Source organism: Triticum aestivum, chromosome 4D, assembly GCF_018294505.1.
Source record: "Triticum aestivum cultivar Chinese Spring chromosome 4D, IWGSC CS RefSeq v2.1, whole genome shotgun sequence".
NCBI classification, from domain to species: domain Eukaryota; kingdom Viridiplantae; phylum Streptophyta; class Magnoliopsida; order Poales; family Poaceae; genus Triticum; species Triticum aestivum.
In genome coordinates, this window is record NC_057805.1 from 215,571,894 (window position 1) to 215,584,296 (window position 12,403).

Consider the following 12,403-nt stretch of genomic DNA (forward strand, 5'->3'; position numbering starts at 1 on the left):
AAATGCTCTCAAACTTGGTGCACATGCTCAAACGGTGTAATGATGCATCTAGACCAAATGGCACAAGTTGGAGAGAATGTTATCTTGATCAAAGTGCCCCAAAACCCTCTCTGTCCAGAACCAAATTTGAACAACTTTACATTGGCTACTTTATCCTTTTGATCTCAAGTTGTGTGGACATGTTCAGAACCTCAAATGATGACACTACACTAAGTGGTGCATCAAGGAGAATAGCTTTGCATGACTAAATCTTGAAAAGTCCATTTCTGTTGATTTCTAGGGTTTACAAAAGTTGCATTGGCAACTTTGCCCAAATGAACTCAATCTTGGTAGAACCTCTTATTTTCTCTGGCCATTTGACCCTGTCAAGCCTCATGACAAGGGAAGTCCATTTGTTTTCCCAAACCTACATCAAACACCTTCTGGCAGAAATTTAAAATGCATGTTTTGTCCATTTCCACTAATCTCCATGAGCTCAACTTTTTCCCACAGCCTAATCTGGCCCTCCTCTACCTCCTGCATCTTTCCCTGCCCGAGGAGCCATGATTAAGGGGGGTAGAACCTCATTTTTCTTCTCTGGGCAGCAGCATTCTCCCCATGCGGTCGAGCTCCATCTCCACCGCCGGCCCCGCCCGCCACGGCCGACGAAGCGCCCGCGTCCGACCACCCTTGCGGTCGCAGCGCACCTTGGTGGATGCGGCGTTGTCTCCTGGACCCGCTGGTCTGCTGGGCGTTGCCGGAGATGGCCGGTGCCACCGGGGAGGGCGCCGGCACCGTCCGGCCACACCTCCTCTGTCTCCCGACGCGCCCGCGCGGGAGGTTGGGGATGAACCCGACTAGTGGGCCCCATGTGTCGGCGACGCTGAGGGCCGGGCCCGCGAGTTAAGTGGACACGACTTCTTCGAAAGCCGTCTCCCCGCGGCCAAGGCGCACTCCTGGCGGGCGTTTTCGACGCCGCCACTCCCCCTCTGCGCGGCTGAGCGACTGGGCCAGGCCCAGTGCGCTCGGCACTATGTTCGCCCGCTGCGCGCTGTCGCCGCCCAGATCCAGCCCATTCGGGTAAAAATATTTCCCTTTTTCTTTTCTGTAAAACTTGTAAAATCTCCCAAATATTCAAATAAGATCCAAATTTGATGATTCAAAATCTTAGGGTCTTCTAAATTCCTGATCTACCTCATGGTACAGCATGCACTGTTTTCCAGAAAAGTTTCCTTCACACATATTTAAATAAACCTATATTTCCTCTTCTGAGCCAAACTTTAGAAAATCACAGAGAGCACATATTTGATCAAAATTCCATTGTTCAAACTCCAAGATAATTCTAAGTTCATAACTTTGTTTATGAACATTCTTCTTAATACTTTCTGTGCCACACAAAATAATGAGCCATTTCTTCATACTTGTCAACTTTGCCAATTCATAGGGAATTCATTTGAACTCCAAATCCAGTGAAACCAACTCCTAGATGCTTCTAAAATCATGATTTATTAAATGGGTGCCTTTGCTCATTTTTCAAAAATATATTTCTGTACACTTCTTGCAAATCCATAAACCCCTTGATTCCATCATATCAAAATGTTTAGAAATATCCACTGACCCAATTCCAATGAAACCACTCTGGTTATTTTTCATATAACCAGAGATGTCCTAGAAAAGTCAAATTAATATTTTTAGAGCACTTTTATTTTCTGCCTTGTTGTGTTGCTTATTATGATTGTTTCGACATTAGTTGACGAAGTAGACGGAGTACTTGGAGAAGGACCAGAAGACTTGAAGACTCTGATGAACCAGGCAAGCTTCCCTTTGACCATGTCTATGAAACCCTTTTTATGCGTGTCATATAGCACCATATTTTTGTTGCAACGGAATCATGATGAGGTGGTAACCACCTTGATGGGTTGCCTCTGTTACTTCCTCGTTGATAATTGCATGGTGCATGACCCTACCTCCTTATGAGGGTTATGCCGGTGGGAGTAGATAGGATGCTATAGTAGTGGCTACGCAAATGGGACGGGAATATGCATGGTGATGGAGACAAAGTATTTACAAAAGACTTTTCAAAAACCCTGTCGGGTGCCACTTATGCCCGAGGGAGATAATGAGTTGGGTAACCACTTGATGACAAAGTGGTGTACCGAGGCAAGTGTCTGTGTTCTTTTCAAAATGGATTGGTTTAAGTTGCGACCGTTATTCCAACCTTACATGCGCAACCTCTCTACCCTTATATGGGAAAGGGCATTATTGATTACCTAGGCCGATACTAGCTTGGAGCCCGCATTACTAGTGACGGGAGAGTTGTTGTTGCACTCTCTTAGGACGGGGTCGTGCCAGGTAGGGCGGCCAAGAACATTTTTATGGGGCACCGGACACACCGTTGGTACCTTGTGCCAGTGGTATGTGATGAATATGGGAGCGAGGCTCCACAATTTTAAGTTGTGAAATGTTGGGCACGGGGGTTACTACCAATCGAGTGGACTCTATGTTAGTGTCGTCTAGGGAAAGATAGTGATCGGGTGCTTATCCCGGGTACTTGAGGTACCGCGGGTCGTGGATGACACGGAAGTTCCCCGGATCTTGTGGGTAAAGTGTGCAACCTCTGTCGAGTGTAAAACTATTCGAATAGTCGTGTCCACGGTCAAGGACAGTTGGGTAACCGCTCTTGGGCTACGTTCACTTGTTTACAAACCAGTGTGTGTGGGAAGAACTACTTGGGTCAAGTCAAAGGACTGGACATGATTGAGTTGGGTTGATGCCCATCTATTCATGTTGGTATCTGTAACCTGTCCTCATGGTTACTTGAATTCTCATGATGCATGTCTTACAAGTTGTTGAACATGTCATTGCACTCAAAACTAGCTTTCTGCAAAAATTTACCTATATCATGCATTGTTGTATCTTGAACCAAAACATGGGTTGCTTGCGAGTACATTCAAAGTACTCATTGGCTTGCCACTGGTTATTTTATTGGCCAGGCATGAAATAACAGGATATGAAGAAGAATACTTCAGTGACGAACATGCGAGCTAGGACGCTTCCCAGTCAGAATGCCTGTAGGGTTAAGGCAGATGGCATGGGTCCAAGTTATCGACAAAGATTTCCGCTGCAAAGTTATACTCAAGACTTGACCATAATGGTCATAATTTATGTAAGACGGTATGAATGGATGTAAGACTCTTGTTATACAACTTTTGTGTGTTCAGTGAGCATTGATCTCTGGGATCATTGTACACGTGCATTCGGTGATCATGACTTATGAGTTGGGGTCCCCACAGAGCTGGTATCAGAGCCATCCTGACGGTAGGAAACCTTAGTTAGCATGGCCGTTAGTTAGGGTAAAACTATTTCCAAAACTATTACCAGTTTTCAAAACTATCTATACTTCTCTTCCCTTCTGAGTTTTCCGAAAACTAAGGTATACTTTCCTTATTGATCTGATCTCTTCCCGTTCAAAACTTTTGGTCGCTAGAACCCTTATGCCCCTGACCACGAGATTCCTTGTAATCCTCGAAGGAGTACACCTTGCCAAACACTCACCCACCTCTTCTGAACACAAGATTGGCGACACCAGAGCAAGACGATGCCAACAGAAGATACGTCTTCGGGGAATGAGGACATGAAGACCCAGAGGATGGTGATACCTTTGAATTTGCCCCAGGATGATGCAACCTTGGCCTACGATGATCAGGGCATAGGATATGCAAGATAATGATATACATCGCTAATAGAGCAATCCTGTCCTTACCGTTGTTGTATCGGCAACCACCGGTGGATGAGAACATCGCCATTAGGTCCGCCTCACTATAGTGAGCAGGAAAACGGTTCTCTTCATCCCCCGCTCTTGGTGTCGATGTTGTCATCAACATAACCGACATGTTGGACCTCTACTATGCTTTGTTAATGTCATTGCATAAAGGATTACCTACATGGTACCATCGACGCCTTAAAAGACAAAAAGGGATCGTCATGATTAAGGAGACAACAGAAGACCGAGTCAATGCCCTGCTACGAGAAGCCACCTTCACCCCACCACTTCAACAGGCGAGAAGTTGTTGAAGAATCTTTAGGATCAACCCAGATTGTTTCATCGAACAACTACAAGAGACGTAGAAACACCTGAGGGAAACCCAGAAGACTGCACGAGGCACGGAGCAAAGCACGACTACTGAATCCAAGAACCCCTAGGGTAGGATGAGTCGTGTACCCCCTATGCGCAGTCGAGTCCTATGATGGTTCGAATAGAACCACGATTGTGTGTTGCTTGTTTTTATTTGTTTGAGTTTTGATATCAGTCGCCCTTTTTGCCCTAGGCAACAAGTACGCGACTATATCACCTTCCTTGTTTTCTTTTGTTTGGCCCTTTTTGCAACTGGTTGTTGCACTGGCACTATAGAACCCCCTTTAGGCATTCCCCTCCTCTATGCTACTTCTCCCTCTCATCGCTCTCATCAACTGAAGATAAGCAAGACAAGATGCACCAAGGATTCCACCTCAGCGACCAACTAGCACTAAAGACTTTTGCTACACCCTCCTTGACCAAGTACAACCCCGTAGAGTTATGGTTGCCCCTCAAGATTAGAAACCCATTCCTAGACCCTTCGAGACTTCACAAGATACCCTAGCTCGAATCCTTAACCATGAGCTTAACCTACGAAATCAGAAGAGAATAAGTTAAGCTACAGTAAGCATTGCTTATCACTGGGTTCATTATGGAACTAGAAGGCATAGTGAACGAACACGTTATCATCTTAAGATAGCACCAAACTAACGATGCCATAGGGAAGATGAATTTGAGGATATAGGAATAGAGGACAAATGACTTGATGAGTTTATATCAATGACTTTGAGAAATTATATGAGACTATTTGGTGGATTATGAGGCTTTCATATTTGTAGATGAACTTGGTGGGATCAGTTAATAGAGTAGCATGACTCTCATTGCCCCTGAGTAAATTGGTCAATTATCATTGCAAGCTAAAATTCTCGAAGTATAAGGATTTGACTTAGCCAAGGGGACATTCATAGAAGATAGTTGATATTACGATAATGACTTGGGGGAAAGTGTAGAAATTCTCGTTGGACATGAGATCTGGATTTAAATAGGTGATCCTAGTGGAGTATAGGTGGTGAGTAAGTCTACATGGTTCGGAGTAAATTGGATTTAGACTGATGATCTCGATCATGATACCATGTTTCTCGGTGGACGATAAACTAGGAGATTGGATTAATTGTCGGAGTTGATTTAGGATTCTATATAAGCTTGACCTTGGAGTTTACTTGACCATGATAAAGGAAATTGGTGGACTGGCTATAGTAAGGTAGCCCTTTCCAGTATTTGTGGATTATAGGGCATTAGAAGATCGTGTGGAACACCATAGACATTGGATTTATGGAACCTATGGATCATGTAGTTATTAGTCTAGTTAATGGGCTGCGAAGTTGATTCATAGGAAGGAATCAATATCTTGGATTGGTATACGACGTGTTTCCTTAGGGAAGAGATGCACTATCATGGACCTTGGGAGAATAGGCTGAGCACTTGGATTGTCATGATTAATTGAAGCTTAGCAACTTGTATGCTCTACCCATGGATTTTTACATAGGATAGCCATACACATGAGTTTGAGGATCATAGACTTATATGATTTTGTTAAACCTCCTCTCGAGATTCATAAGGATATGAATAGCATGAGTGATGATTGGAGTTGACCTACACAAGATGATTCTTTTGGTAATATGATGTGATTTGTTTGAAGGACTAGGTAGAACTATTGGCATCTCAGAAACTGTGCTCAAGGATAAGATGATAAACGTTCACCCGCACACTAGAATCCTTGAGAATCCTTAAACCCTACCAAGCCACAACATGGTCGGATCATGACCATGGGCCTTGACTCTAGGACGATAAGACTTTGGCCATACTCAACCAAACCACCACCAATGCCCTAGTCTACTTTACGTACCCCATATACTTCATGGAGTACTAGGACAAGTTAGTTGTCATCCTCATTTGATGACATACTTGTCTACCCGAAGATGGAAGAAGAATCGTTCAGCTGGTTAAGGAACATCTGAAGACCGCCATGTCAAGGAGGAAGAACTAAACCAACCGCCATTGTGAAGAAGTAAACTCCTGCGTCGAAGACCATGTGTACCAACGGGTCACTCCTCTCAGAAGAACCAAGCATCTCCGTGTCAAGGGAAAACCCACACCAAGATTTAACAACCCCCTCCGAGATCGCTACGAGACGAAGGGAAGACAGTTACCAGCTGGAGTTGCCACCTGAGTTACCTGATGTGCACAACGTTTTCCATGCATCACAACCCTGGAAGTGTTTCCAACTTCCTGATAAGCCCGATCTCTACAAGGATATCGATCACCAAACCATCGACCCCTAGCCCAATCTAACCTACCGCGAGCTACCCATTAGCAGCCTGGATCAAGAAGAACGTCATACACGAAGCCACATCATCAAGTACTTCAAGTTAAATGGACCACCACCCGGAAGCAGAAGCAACATGAGGACTTGAAGACTACCCCAGATCCAAGTTTCTGCATCCCTTTCCGCGCCTAGTCTGGGAATCTCGGGGACGAGATTCTTGTAAGGGGGGTACGTCTGTCACACCCTGATTTTCATGCCACTACACTTAAGCTAACAATCCTGATAAAATGTGGTTTGACAAAAACTTTTGAGTGTTTTGTCTTTGCTTTGATTGAATGTTTGGCTGTTGTTTGCAAGTGCTCTAAAAATCAAATAAATTCTCCAAATCTTATACTCCTTCCCCTTGATCCAAAAACCTTTCCCAATGACCATGCCATGTGTATAGGACATAAAAATAATTTCTTACAAAAATAATTTGGCCAAATAATATTTTCAAAAATTAGTTTTCCAAAAAACCCTGAATTGAGATTTGCACAGCAAGTACTTAATTAAGGGCAGTAAAAATCTTTACAAAAATATATTTAACTCCTATTAGATATAGGACACCCATAAACCACAAAATTATAATTTTAAAAGTTATTTTCCTATTTTATTTAAAGGCTTTTTCTTAAGTCCAGAAATGGTCTTTAATAGGTTAAAATTATTTTAAAGCTTCAAAAAATATTTGACAAAAATCAGGGAAACTCAGTGGACATATATTTTCCATATATAAGAGTTTCAACACATGGTCATGTTCAAATTATTGGTCAAACGCCTCAAAAAACCTTTCTGGATATTTCAAGCTTTTGAAATATTTACAAAGGAAATATTCCCCAAAAATTCCAAGAAAATTCTACCATGTCACATAGGACATGTTTGATGATCTTGCCAAGTCTCATTTCATGGAGAATAGTATAACCCCATGAAATCCTCTCAAAACCACTTCTGTCCTTTTTCAAGTTTGAACAACTTTGCACTGTCAAACATGTCCAAATGCTCTCAAACTTGGTGCACATGCTCAAATGGTGTAATAATGCATCTAGACCAAATGGCACAAGTTGGAGAGAATGTTATCTTGATCAAATTGCCCCAAAACTCTCTCTATCCAGAACCAAATTTGAACAACTTTACATTGGCAACTTTCTCCTTTTGATCTCAAGTTTTGTGGACATGTTCAGAACCTCAAATGATGACACTACACTAAGTGGTGCATAAAGGAGAATAGCTTTGCATGACTAAATCTTGAAAAGTCCATTTCTGTTGATTTCTAGGGTTTACAAAAGTTGCATTGGCAACTTTGCCCAAATGAACTCAATCTTGGTGGAACCTCTTATTTTCTCTGGCCATTTGACCCTATCAAGCCTCATGACAAGGGAAGTCCATTTGCTTTCCCAAACCTACATCAAACACCTTCTGGCAGAAATTTAAAATGCATGTTTTGTCTATTTCCACTAATCTCCATGAGCTCAACTTTTTCCCACAGCCTAATCTGGCCCTCCTCTACCTCCTGCATCTTTCCCTGCCCGAGGAGCCATGATTAAGGGGGGTAGAACCCCATTTTTCTTCTCTGGGCAGCAGCATTCTCCCTCTCTCTCAGCCTCTCTCTCCCTCCTTGACATTCCGGAGCATCCAAGGCTCTCCTCAGCTTTTGCCCATACCCCTGCAGACGCCAAACACAAGTGGGCGCGCGGGTGCGCGCAAAAAGCCGTGGATGCCGGCCGTTTGCATGCTCTGGAGCGCGTGGCAGAGCACCCGAGCGTTGACACTGCGTCCCCCGACCGCCTCGAGCCTCCCCTCGTGCCAGTCGAGGTGCCTCGATGTCCGCAACACGCCACCGTGCAGGCCCCCTCGTCTCTCCCTCTCTCTCACCTCCTGCGGCGCGTGCCCAGAGCCGCCCGGCTCGGCCAATGCTCGCACAGCTCCTGTGGCCGCGTGCAGCTCGCCCCGCTCCTCCTCTCTCTTCCTAGTGCCCCACCCAACTCCCACGAACGCTGTAGACAGCCCCTCGCCCTCTCTCCTGGCCTCCCGAGCCGTTGCCGCGGCCACCCGTAGGCCGCGTCCACGGTGAGCCGTTGCCTCACACTATAAGGCTGCCCCAGGCCTCCCTCTGGATCCCCTTCGCCCTCTCTTGCTCCCAGTGACCCCCTGGACCAAGCCAACTCTCTCCCCGTGCCCTCCATCCAGCAGCATGGCCGGATCCTTGCCGTCGGCCTCGGCTTAAATTCGCGCCACCTCAGCCCCTCCTCCTCGCCTCATCATTCCATGGCATCACCACGACCATCGTGGAACTCTCCCCTGCTACTTCTCCTCCTTCCCGTGGCCATGCGGTCGAGCTCCATCTCCACCGCCGGCCCCGCCCGCCACGGCCGACGAAGCGTCCGCGTCCGACCACCCCTGCGGTCGCAGCGCACCTTGGCGGATGCGACGTTGTCTCCTGGACCCGCTGGTCTGTTGGGCGTCGCCGGAGATGGCCGGTGCCACCGGGGAGAGCGCCGGCACCGTCCGGCCTCGCCTCCTCTGTCTCCCGACGCGCCCGCGCGGGAGGTTGGAGATGAACCCGACTAGTGGGCCCCATGTGCCGGCGACCCTGAGGGCCAGGCCCGTGAGTTAAGTGGACACGACTTCTTCGGAAGCCGTCTCCCCGCGGCCAAGGCGCACTCCTGGCGGGCGTTTTCGACGCCGCCACTCCCCCCTCTGCGCGACTGAGCGATTGGGCCAGGCCCAGTGCGCTCGGCACTATATCTCGCCCGCTGCGCGCTGTCGCCGCCCAGATCCAGCCCATTCGGGTAAAAATATTTCCCTTTTTCTTTTATGTAAAACTTGTAAAATCTCCCAAATATTCAAATAAGATCCAAATTTGATGATTCAAAATCCTAGGGTCTTCTAAATTCCTGATCTACCTCATGGTACAGCATGCACTGTTTTCCAGAAAAGTTTCCTTCACACATATTTAAATAAACCTATATTTCCTCTTCTGAGCCAAACTTTAGAAAATCACAGAGAGCACATATTTGATCAAAATTCCATTGTTCAAACTCCAAGATAATTCTAAGTTCATAACTTAGTTTATGAACATTTTCCTTAATACTTTCTGTGCCACACAAAATAATGAGCCATTTCTTCATACTTGTCAACTTTGCCAATTCATAGGGAATTCATTTGAACTCCAAATCCAGTGAAACCAACTCCTAGATGCTTCTAAAATCATGATTTGTTAAATGGGTGCCTTTGCTCATTTTTCAAAAATATATTTCCGTACACTTCTTGCAAATCCATAAACCCCTTGATTCCATCATGTCAAAATGTTTAGAAATATCCACTGACCCAATTCCAATTAAACCACTCTGGTTATTTTTCATATAACCAGAGATGTCCTAGAAAAGTCAAATTAATATTTTAGAGCACTTTTATTTTCTGCCTTGTTGTGTTGCTTATTATGATTGTTTCGACGTTAGTTGACGAAGTAGACGGAGTACTTGGAGAAGGACCAGAAGACTTGAAGACTCTGATGAACCAGGCAAGCACCCCTTTGACCATTCTATGAAACCTTTTTTATGCATGTCATATAGCACCATATTGTTGTTGCAACGGAATCATGATGAGGTGGTAACCACCTTGATGGGTTGCCTCTGTTACTTCCTCGTTGATACTTGCATGGTGCATGGCCCTACCTCCTTATGAGGGTTATGCCGGTGGGAGTAGATAGGATGCTATAGTAGTGGCTACGCAAATGGGACGGGAATATGCATGGTGATGGAGACAAAGTATTTACAAAAGACTTTTCGAAAACCTTGTCGGGTGCCACTTATCCCCGAGGGAGATAATGAGTTGGGTAACCACTTGATGACAAAGTGGTGTACCGAGGCAAGTGTGTGTGTTGTTTTCAAAATGGATTGGTTTAAGTTGTGACCGTTATTCCAACCTTACATGCGCAACCACTCTACCCTTATATGGGAAAGGGCATTATTGATTACCTAGGCCGATACTAGCTTGGAGCCCGCATTACTAGTGACGAGAGAGTTGTTGTTGCGCTCTCTCGGGACGGGGTCGTGCCAGGTAGGGCGGCCAAGAACATTTTTATGGGGCACCGGACACACCGTTGGTACCCTGTGCCAGTGGTATGTGATGAATATGGGAGCGAGGCTCCACAATTTTAAGTTGTGAAATGTTGGGAAGGGGGGTTACTACCAATCGAGTGGACTCTATGTTAGTGTCGTCTAGGGAAAGATAGTGATCGGGTGCTTACCCCGGGTACTTGAGGTACCGCGGGTCGTGGATGACACGGAAGTTCCTCGGATCTTGTGGGTAATGTGTGCAACCTCTGCAGAGCGTAAAACTATTCGAATAGCCGTGTCCACGGTCAAGGACAGTTGGGTAACCGCTCTTGGGCTACGTCCACTTGTTTACAACCAGTGTGTGTGGGAAGAACTACTTGGGTCAAGTCAAAGGACTTGACATGATTGAGTTGGGTTGATGCCCATCTATTCATGTTGGTATCTGTAACCTGTCTTCATGGTTACTTTAATTCTCTTAATGCATGTCTTACAAGTTGTTGAACATGTCATTGCACTCAAAACTAGCTTTCTGCAAAAATTTACCTATATCATGCATTGTCGTATCTTGAACCAAAACATGGGTTGCTTGCGAGTACATTCAAAGTACTCATTGGCTTACCACTGGTTATTTTATTGGCTAGGCATGAAATAACAGGATATGAAGAAGAATACTTTGGTGACGAACATGCGAGCTAGGACGCTTCCCAGTCAGAATGCCTGTAGGGTTAAGGCAGATGGTATGGGTCCAAGTTATCGACGAAGATTTCCACTGCAAAGTTATACTCAAGACTTGACCATAATGGTCATAATTTATGTAAGATGGTATGAATGGATGTAAGACTCTTGTTATGCAGCTTCTGTGTGTTCAGTGAGCATTGATCTCTGGGATCACTGTACACGTGCATTCGATGATCACGACTTATGAGTCGGGGTCCCCACACCTTTTGAGGCAAAGGACAGGCCAAAACGGTCCCTTATGATAAGCAAAGCGTTCTTGAGGGTACACGGGAATTTTATCTAGTCACTTTCATCATGTTGGTTTGGTTTGTGTTCGCTACTTTAATAATTTGATATGTGGGTGGACCGGTGCTTAGGTGTTGTTCTTACTCGAACAAACCTCTACTTATGATTAACCCCCTCGCAAGCATCCGCAACTACAAGAAAAGTATTAAGAATAAATCTAACCATAGCATTAAACTTTTGGATCCATATCAGTCCCTTACGCAATAGCGCATAAACTAGGGTTTAAGCTTCTGTCACTCTCGCAACCCACCATCTAATAACTACTCCACAATGCATTCCCTTAGGCCCTAATAAGATGAAGTGTCATGTAGTCGACGTTCACATGACACCACTAAGGGAATCACAACACACATACCATCAAAATATCGAACACATATCAAGTTCAGATGATTACTTGCAACAAGATTTCTCCCGTGACCTCAAAACAAAAGTAACTACTCACAAATGATAATCATGCTCAAGATCAGAGGCATATTAAATAGCATAACGGATCTGAACATATAATCTTCCACCAAATAACCATATAGTAATCAACTACAAGACGTAATCAACACTACTAGTCACCCACAAGCACCAATCTAAGGTTCCGGTACAAAGATTGAACACAAGAGATGAACTAGGGTTTGAGAGGAGATGGTGTTGTTGAAGATGTTAATGGAGATTGCCCTCCCCAAGATGGGAGAGTTGTTGGTGATGATGATGACGATGATTTCCCCCTCCGGGAGGGAAGTTCCCTCGGCGAAATCGCTCTGCCGGAGGGCAAAAGTGCTCCTGCCCAAGCTCCGCCTCGAGACGGCGGCGCTTCTTCATGAAAGTTCTCTCCTTATTTTTTCTAGGTCAAAATGACTTATATACCAGAAGAGGGGCACCAGAAGTGGTCGAGGAGGGCACAACCCACCAGGGCGC